Here is a 9,941-nt window from a genome sequence, read left to right on the forward strand (position 1 = left end):
GTAGGCTCTCATCCAAGAAACTTGGAAATACACACATCACATCATTTACTAAACATCAGAAATCCATTTCTGAAAATTCAGAGATTCTTTATAAAAATGCTGACTGGGGACCTGTATTAGTTTCCTGTGGCTGCTATAACAAATTACCACCAAGTGGGTGGCTGAAAACAACAGAATTTGTTCTTTCACGGTTCTGGAGGCCAGAAGCCTACAATCAGTATTTCCGGGCCAAAAACAAGGTGTTGGCAGAGTCTGGCTCTCTCCAGAAGCTCTAAGGGAGAACCTGTTTCTTGCCTCTTCTGGCTTCTGGTGGCTGTCAGCATTCATAAACTTTTCCTCTCTGGTGTGTCTAACTTCCTTCTATCTCCTTTTTATAAGCACACATGTGATTTCATTCAGGATCCACCCAGATAATCCAGGGTAATCTCCTCATCTCAAAACCATTAACTTAATCACATTAGCAAGCATCCTTTTTACAAACAAGGTAGCATTTCCAGGTTCCAGCTATTAGAACCTATACATTTGGGGGATATTGTTCTGCCTATTAGAGGATCCATTTTCTATTATTTAAATTGGAAAAACTATAATGAACTACATGACACACTGAAATACCCAATATCTTTTAATTGCAGCATAGTAAAACACTTTTGTTTAAAAAGTATACTACTGGGGCATCTGGGTGGCTCAGTCGGTTAAGCGTCCGACTTCGGCTCAGGTCATGATCTCGCGGTCCGTGGGTTCGAGCCCCGCGTAGGGCTCTGTGCTGACAGCTCAGAGCCTGGAGCCTGTTTCAGATTCTATGTCTCCCTCTTTCTCTGACCCTCCCCTGTTCATGCTCTCTCTCTCTCTGTCTCAAAAATAAATAAATGTTAAAAAAATAAATAAATAAACAAGTATACTACCATGTTAGGATACAAAATACCTAAGACATTACTTTCTGATCACTAAGCAACTAATATAGTTATTAAAAAAATAGTTGTTTTATATTCCCATTAACATGGTCGCTCTTGGTTCCAGTAGCATTCCCTTTACTGACATTTACAGTGTTCTTTAAGACATCCACCCACATGAGATTCTGAGTTCTACCCATTCTATCTGAAAAGTAACTCAAGGGTTTTTCTGAGTATTTTTTTTGTTGTTAATGCTGTTGCTTATCATGTATTATTGGGGGCATGAAAACTACTTTTCCAGTTTTTATTTTCAGGTGAAAATATTAAATGAGAGATGGATGTTTGTTTATTAAAAACAAGGAGCTTTCTACTGGGATATATTAACCAGGGGTATGTTCTATGTGGCATATCTCTAATGAAAATATTACATTTTAAAAGTTAAGCTCTAAATATGGCATTATGACTCATATCATAAATGGGTCAGAGAAAAACATGTTCTCCAGGAGAGAAAGAATGATTCACAAATGAACAGATGATCACTGTGACCAGATTGTATATTTTACACCCACCAAAATGGACTTGTGAGCCTTTAAAACATTAAAAAAAAAATTGAAGGTCAACACTGGCAAAGCCTACATAGCACTAATCTGCTTTCCACTCAAGTGAAGTAAGATTCCGTTAAAGTTTCTCAAAGGAATCTGTCCCTTTTTTTTTCAACTCATACACCAAAAATGGGTTTTAGATTATCCAAATATTCATTGTTTGAGTCTGGGAGCTGTTGGATGCGGCCCCTAGGTTTAAGAAGGGTGTTTACCATTCTTCTATTTATCCCAGTTGCAGTACAAACAACAGACATAATTTTCTATGTGTCATTATAATTAAAGAATGTCAAGAAGCACTGAATAGTCTCTGCCATGTTCCCACTTTTCTTCGTTCCTGGCACAGATGACATGCTCCAGTGTTCCTCTGACCCCTCAAAGCTCTCGCCTTTCTCAGACTGTATCAACATTTCTCTGGCGCTAATCCAAAATTGATCTCAGTCAGAACATCTTCCCTGATATACCACATAGATTCTCCTTCCACTTGGTGATTTTCTTCCTTTATACATTTAGGTAATTCCTTGATTAATTTATACGCTCACAAAATTCCTGTACTTAAGTCTTGCTCGTCATTAGTAAAGTATAAGGTCTCACCTTATCTGAGCTGGACTGAGCTGGTCACATTTAAGATTATTTTCTTAAGAAAAAAAAAAGGAAACCACTATGTGCCCTTCAGCCTCTGTACCTTGAAAGAAGTCTTGAATTTAGACACAGATAAGAAAAAGCATCTAAGGAAGGTGGCAGGGAAAGGTCCAAATATGGCTTGAGGGCCTAGAGCTAGAGAGGAAGAAGATACCAAGAATACAAAAGGACCAGAGAGATGCCTCGATTAAAACTTAACACTGTGTTACTTTACCTTCCAGTAATAAAGATTTTGGCAAAAAAATATTTTATTGGGATGCAAATTCTCTATAACTGGAAGCAATTTCTGTAGATGTTTCTTCTATTTCCATACCTTGGGGAAACTTTCTAAACAGTGAGAACACATTCTCTTAGGAATCCAACAGTCAGTTCTTAAAGTAATAACTTTTTTCCTGTATCTCTCTCTCTCTCTCTCTCTCTCTCTCTCTGTCTCTGTCTCTCTGTCTCTCTTTCTCTCTCTCTCCCTCTCATTGTAAAAATTATTTAGTATATTTGATAGGAGCTCTTTTAAGAACTAGGATGCTACTTGAATCTTCATAATACAAAGTGAGTGCATTTTTTTTCATTATCCTAAGTCAGTAGGAAAAAAGCATTAGGTCAGAATTTAGTAATCTGACCCTTGTTCACCTTCTGAACTTGGAGTCCTTGCTTCTATCCTGGCAGACGAGCCAAGCAAAAAGAGCCCAGAATTACTACATGGGACCAGCTTTTTTTTCCAAATGAGATGAGACACAGGAAAAACCTATGGTAATTGTAATCAAAAGCCAAATAAGCAGAATAAGTAAGATAAACCTAGTGTAGCTCAGCTAACATTTGAGTTGATAAATGTCCATTTTGAGCCAGGCAGTTTTTAAAGAGCATGTGCTCCCTATGAAGACATTCTGGTGGAAGAGAGATGTAGATCTTGGCCTAAAAGTGGGCAGCCCAGAAGACTTAACAAAGGAGACAAGTATTGAATTAGGAAGGCACTCCTTCAAAAGTGTGGGAATTTATAAAATAGAGGCTTCTGGGCTGAGGGAAGGGTACCCTTAAATGCATTTCCTTTACTGTTCTCGAGTTTCTCAATGTTAAGTTCTTCAATTATTCATGCCTTATATTTCATATCTTAGTCTACTTCCTCAACCAGGTATGTTGCAGAGCCAGGACACCATCTCATGTTGGGTAAAACATTTTAAATTGGGTAAAGCAATTTATGTGAGTAAATTGGATGAACTGTGTGGTTCTCTGTTCCATTTTACTTGTCAGTACAATTTCAAAACTGATTATTAACCTGTATAGAGTTACTAATTTATGTATTTTAGATAAATGAGCATTAAAAAGAAAGCTAGAAACAACAGCAATATGACTTCTAAGTATAATCATTTCACAAAAGAAAGGGCGTTTTAACAACAAAAAATCATAGAAAGGTTTCTTAAGCAAAGAATAAAGTCAGTAAGTGAAGCAATTTAGCTTTGGACATTTTTTCTATCATCTCTTAGTTTTAATTTGGCCCAGACTCAAGAAGATTTCTTCACAGACTGACTCCAGAGGACAAAGAGATTGGGAATATTGGAGTAGTCTTTCTCAAACTTCCCAGCTTTATCCTAGGCATTTTTCTCTCTAGAGTTACCTGGTAGAAACCTGTGTCTTCAAGCACGTAGGTTCACATAACTTCCAAGTCTCCTTCTGGTTTTCATTTGCTTATAACCTTAAACCACTACTGACTTTTAAGTGTTCAGCATAAAACCCAATTTGTGCCTTTATTCATTTACAACAGATGGGGCCAGAGTGAAAAAGGGGAGCAGGTTATAGCTTCCCTTTTTTGTAGCCTCTTTATTAAAATCACTTGCCTCATTTTTATAAGGATCACACTTTTTTCTAAGATGTGATTCTTATAAAGGATACACACTTTATTTTAGAACAGTTTAGTAAGTAGTAAACCTGGACTCTGAAAGTCTCCATAAAAAAGTTATGGCCAAACGGACCTTCATCTTAATCACAATACCCAAACCTAATAGTTTTCCAAACATGCAGAAGCCCTGAGCAGGATGAAATTCCAATAAGTGTGCTGAAGTTTCAACTGTTGTCACTGAATGTTGCCAGTCCTAAAGGAACCAAGAGTTGTTGTTTACCAGGATGAGAAATGGGATAAGAAAGAATTATTACTCTTTGACTAAAAATACGTTGTCAGTCTGCCAAAGGGCTGGTAGTTAAAATTCTTCTACACATTATACTTCTGGGGATATGAGTAACCATCACCTATACTAAATACATCTTTTTTTTTTTTTTTTAACAGTAACAGATTGTGCTGGTCTAGTAAGGTAATGCATGGTCTGGATTACTAAATATGTCTTCCTAGTAACAATTGCATAAAAATACTTGAAAAAATCAATTAGCAGTGATGGAGGTCTTTTCAGTAATGACATAAAAGATAAAAAAAAATGTATTTTCTATTTTGAAAAGTACAGGCAGAAATAAAATCCCATTTTCATCACTAGTTTTCTGCCTTAAGAAAAATTATGTGACTAAAATCAAATATAGCTTTTAAGTGGCAAGTTGTAGAAGAAAAACTAAGCTTCGGGAAAACCAGTCTTTGAATGAGGAGTGGTTTGAGAAATTTTAGATATTTAAATTTGTAAAGGAATAAGTGATAAAGACTTCAGTTTTAATTCACTTAGATTTACATTGTTCATTTTAAATGATTCTTTTAAAACATACAGAGTATTACATTTTCAAATATAACAAAGAGAAATGGGGAATAATTTAAAAAATTATAGTCATGTTTTACATTCAGATTTAATAAGAGAAATATCATTGGCTCCAGGGTAGAAAAATGATTTTATGTTTTACTTCTGAAATAAGATAACCTATTCTTATTGAGACAGTAAATATCCCATGTAGAAAATTAGAAAATAAAGGCAGCAACAACAATAGGAACATTCTCCCAACCTCAAACATACTAGTCTATTGATTTCTAGATCTTTTTCTAAGTATAAATACCTTTTATTTTCTGAAGTGTGGTTTTACTGTACATAATCTTTTGTAATCTATTTTTATCAGTGTTTACCTTTACTTCTCCATTTCTGTATTGTACCTTTATCTCCATTTCTTCTGTTTCCATTGTACTTTTTGACTCTTTGATACAGAGATTATATTTAAATTATCTTCATTAAACCTAAAATTATTCTAATCAGTAACTAATCCCAGATAAAGCATGGCTTTCGGTATGGACGTCTCTAAAATCTTTTCATTTTTATCTGATGTTCTTTAGACCTCTTCATCAATCACATTGGCCTCCATCTCTATAAAACCTTTTATGACCAAAAATGTCTAAAACTTATGAAGTATGGAAATAGGATAACTGTGTCTATTTGTGTATCAGACTAACAGTAATATTAGTTACTAACAAAATCTATACTGAAAACAGCTCTATTTTTAAAACTGTTTCTGCCCTTGCTTTATATGCACTGGGGTGTCCAGTTAAATTAATGTGTTTTAAAGGCACTTGGACTAATTCCACTCTGTGTGTTTATATCATCAATTCAATACATAGTTTCATTTGTTTCAATTTGCTTTCAGTTTTTGCTAATGCTATTTTCCCCTTTTAAATAAATTTTCTTTTACAATTATGCAGAATATTTAAATGGTTCTAAAATAAAACCTATGAAACAGCATATTTGAAGAAGGCTAGCTGGTATTTCTGTCCTCTTCATCCTCTTCTCTCCCATTTCAAAGTATCCACGTGTTTTCTAATTTTAAAATCATTTTTAGGAGTGCTCAGTCGGTTAAGTGTCCGACTCTTGGTTTCGATTCAGGTCATGATCTCACGGTTTTGTGTATTCGAGCCCCGCGTTGGGCTCTGCTATGATGGTATGCAGCGTGCTTGGGATTCCGTCTCTCTCCCTCTCTGCCCCTCCCCTGCTCATGCTGTCTCTGTCCCTCTCAAAATAAACACATAAACTTAAAAAATAAATAAATAAATAAAATTATTTTTCTAGCTCTTACAATAAGCTATATACATACATATATATATATATATATATATATATATATATATATATATTAACACTCCATGTGTTTGCTTATATGTAACATATTCCTATCTATACTTAACATGTTGCATATACTGTACCATTACGTACACAACAGCATCTTATACCCACTTTCTGCATCTAGCTTTCTTTATTTAATAATATATACTGGAAAAAAATCCTTAGTAGTTTAGAGACCTATTCCTTTTGTCATGTTAGTATTAGTATTACCTAGAACTCTATTGTGTTCCTTTATTGTGTGTATTCAATTAACCCAAGTCCCTTATTGATGTACATTTGGCTTTTCCCCAGGCTTTATTTTTCAGGTATTGCTACCATAAATACACTTTACATGTCATTTTATTTTTCATATTTTTCTCAGTGTATCTTTGGGAGATGTTCTTAGAAGTAGTATTACTGGGTCACAAACCAAATGCAAAAATGTTGCTGGTAATTACTAAATTTCCTTCCAAAGTGGTTTTAACATTTTGCATTTCCATTACCAATATAGGAGAATGTTTTATTCATTTTCATCCACAGAGGGTATTGCCAAACTTTTGGATGTTAGCCAATACAATATGTGAGAAATGGGATCTCAGGGTGGTTTTAATTTGCAATTTCTTATTATGAGCAAAGCAGAACATCTTTCCATATTTTAGAGCATTTATATTTCTGTTCTCTTTGAGCTACCTGAATACTTTGTTCATTTTTCTATAGCACTAGGGTTTTTCTTTGTTTTTAGATCTTAATATATTTAGTGGACTGCCCTTTTCTGCATACAAATCACTTTTTTTTGGTTCTTCACTTGTCTTTTCCATTTTTCAGTGGTGAGTACTGTGTACTGATATTTTCCATTATTTCGTTTATAAATTTAGTCCTAGTATGGACAATTTTCTCCATTCTAGATTTATAGTGAAACCTACCACCTATGTTTCCTTGTAGTAGTTATAAGATTTAAAAAAAATCTCTAAGCCATTTAGAAGTTATCCTGTCATATGATGGAGGACTGGACCCAAATTTATTTTCTGTACATAACTCGCATTACACAATCTTACTTATTACAAAGTTGTATCTTTTCCTCCCTGATTTGAGATGCCATTTTTATCTCCTAGTAACATTGCATTCTCACTTTGGGCTACTTCCAGACTTTCATTAACGAGACATGTTTTTAATTAACACTGATGTTGACCTGAATGGGACAGTTGTCCAAAAGGACATCCCTTTCTGATTCTGTCTGCTTGCTTCCTCTGTATGTCTTTTAGCTTATTGCTCTTTCTGCCATATCTTCAGTGAACTGTAAGCTAAGTGCAAAAGCTTGATGGATTCAAATGAGGACATTTTTTACTAGAATAATCATTGGTGAAATTATATACCTCATACCACATCGTAGCAGAAGTGACATAATATCAGGTTGGCCTGCCCTTAATAATGCTAAAATTATCCACCACATTTGTTAACATAAATGACCTCTCTGTTGTACATTTTTCCCTTGAGATATTTCTAATAGCAAAAATCAGGATTAGGTTTCTTGAAAATAGATTGATATATTTTGTAAAAATAATACGCAGACTAGAGGACAAAAAGAATTGAAAACGTATTTGTCAAGTTTGCTAGGATTGTAGGTATTTGCTCTTCAAAATTATTCTTAACTTTGTACTTTCATACACTTCTACTTTTAAAAACTTACTATCATTATTAAAGCAAGGGTGTAAACTATCTCACCCAAATCATATCACCGATAGATATTTTAAAGACATATGTATCATTCAAATGATTTCTCTTTTAACTTATTCCTTTATTCCACACAAGCAAAGGAAATAGAAGAATAGAACCATATTCAACAACAATTTAAACTATTTTATTGTAAATTCTGAATTAAAAATTTTTGTATTTATTATTTATTTTTAGGGTTTGTTTGTTTGTTTGTTTGTTTGTTTGTTTATGGCACACTTCATGAATTTGGAAGTCTTCCTTGCAGAGTCCATGATAATCTTCTCTATCATTTTAATTTTAGTATATGTGCTGCTGAAGCAAGCACTATTTATTTTCAGTTTTATGGAATTATTACTAATACACAATTAATCAATATAATCAAGATTTGATAATTATTAAGCAAATTTTATTCATTTTAATGAGAAGAATGGATATTTACTTTATTTTATGCAGACATGGATTAATATGACTTGTTTCAACAATCATCCAGGATTCAGCCTCAAATTTACTCCTCTATTTCATTGTCATAAATGTCAGCAGTAAGCAACATATCTCATATTTTAAAAAATAAATAAATGGGAATGAAAATTATTCTAGCAGAGATATATCACCCAATTATTTAAATTCTTTCTATGTTGTATGCCAAAATAATATCGTGATCTTTTAACCAAATTACTTTTAATGATTTATTAGCTGACGACTCAATTAGGTCCTCCTTTAATTTTGTTGAAAGCAAACACTGGAAACCACTTGAATTGTAAAAGCATTTGTTACCCAATCATCAAAGTCATGTACATCTTCAACTTTGGGGAAGTTTAAAAATAGGCTACCCCAAGAGCTATCAAGTTTCCTAGTTTTCATTCAAGTGTCTGAAGTTAAAGGAAGTTTCTTAGGCAACGGTTTGTTTCATGGTTTCTTTGTTTGGTGCACTGGGGATTTTTACATATAATGTCAAACGCACCATAGCAAAAGTCAAAATGTGTGAGCATAAGTGGAAGAGGATGATGGGGAAAAGAGAACTGGCATAACACCTCCTTTGGAAAATATCTATTCTGGTCTTCTGTCCACATCAAATTGGATTATTTGTTTTTTTGTTGCAGTTGTTGAGTTGTACGAGTTCTTCACATATTTTAGATATTAACTCCTTATCAAAAATGTCATTTGCAAATACCTTCTCCCATTCGGTAGGTTGCCTTTTTTTTTGGTTGATGGTTTCCTTCACTGTGTAAAAGCTTTTAGTTATCAAAATAGTAGTAGTCTCAATTGTTTACTTTCCCTTTTGTTACACTGACTTGAGACAGATCCAAAAAACTGTTGCTAAGGTTGATGTCCAAGAGTTTTCTTTTAGGAGTTTTATGGTTTCAGAGCTTACTTTTAGGTCTTTAATCCACTTTGAATTTACTTTTGTGTATTGTGTAAGAAAGTGATCCAATCTCTTTTTTGCATAGAGCTGTCCAGTTTTTCTAGCAACATTTATTAGGGAAAATATCTTTTCTACATTGTATATCTTTGCCTTTTTGGTCACAGATTAATTGATCATAGAGGCATGGGTTAATTTCTGGGATCCCTATTCTATTGATCTATGTGCCTATTTTTGTGCCAGTACCATGCTGTTTTGATTACCATAGCTTTGTAATATAGTTTGAAATCTGAGATTGTGATATCTCAAGAGTTGTTCTATCTCAAGATTGCTTTGACTATTTGGAATATTTTCTAGTTCCAAAGAAATTTACAGATGGTCAACAGACACAAGGAAAGAAGATCAACATCACTAATCACTAGTGAAATGCAAATCAATACTACTGTGAGATATCAACTCATACCAATCAAAATGGCTAGTATTAAAAAGACAAGGCACAACACAGGCTGATGAGGATGTAGAGAAAAGAGAACCTTCATGCATTGTTGGTAGGAATGTAAATTGGTGCAGCCACTATGAAAAGGAGTATGGAAGCTCCTCAAAAAATTAAAAATAGGAATACCATATGATCCAATAATACCACTACTGGATATTTACCAAAAAGAAAAAAAAAAGAAAAATGGAAACACTAACTTGAAAAGATACATGCAACTCTATATTTATTGCA

The 9,941-nt window shown here is 33.8% G+C and overlaps 1 non-coding gene across 1 annotated transcript; it reads right to left on the reverse strand.

Annotated features, from left to right (window-relative positions):
* Positions 1-8,076: 8,076 nt before the first annotated feature.
* On the reverse strand, positions 8,077-8,179 carry LOC122214671. Its single transcript, XR_006200051.1, has one exon. It is a non-coding gene; the product is annotated as a U6 spliceosomal RNA (small nuclear RNA).
* Between the last annotated feature and the right edge of the window lie 1,762 nt (positions 8,180-9,941).

The sequence above is a fragment of the Panthera leo genome, chromosome A2 (assembly GCF_018350215.1).
Source record: "Panthera leo isolate Ple1 chromosome A2, P.leo_Ple1_pat1.1, whole genome shotgun sequence".
NCBI classification, from domain to species: Eukaryota; Metazoa; Chordata; class Mammalia; order Carnivora; family Felidae; genus Panthera; species Panthera leo.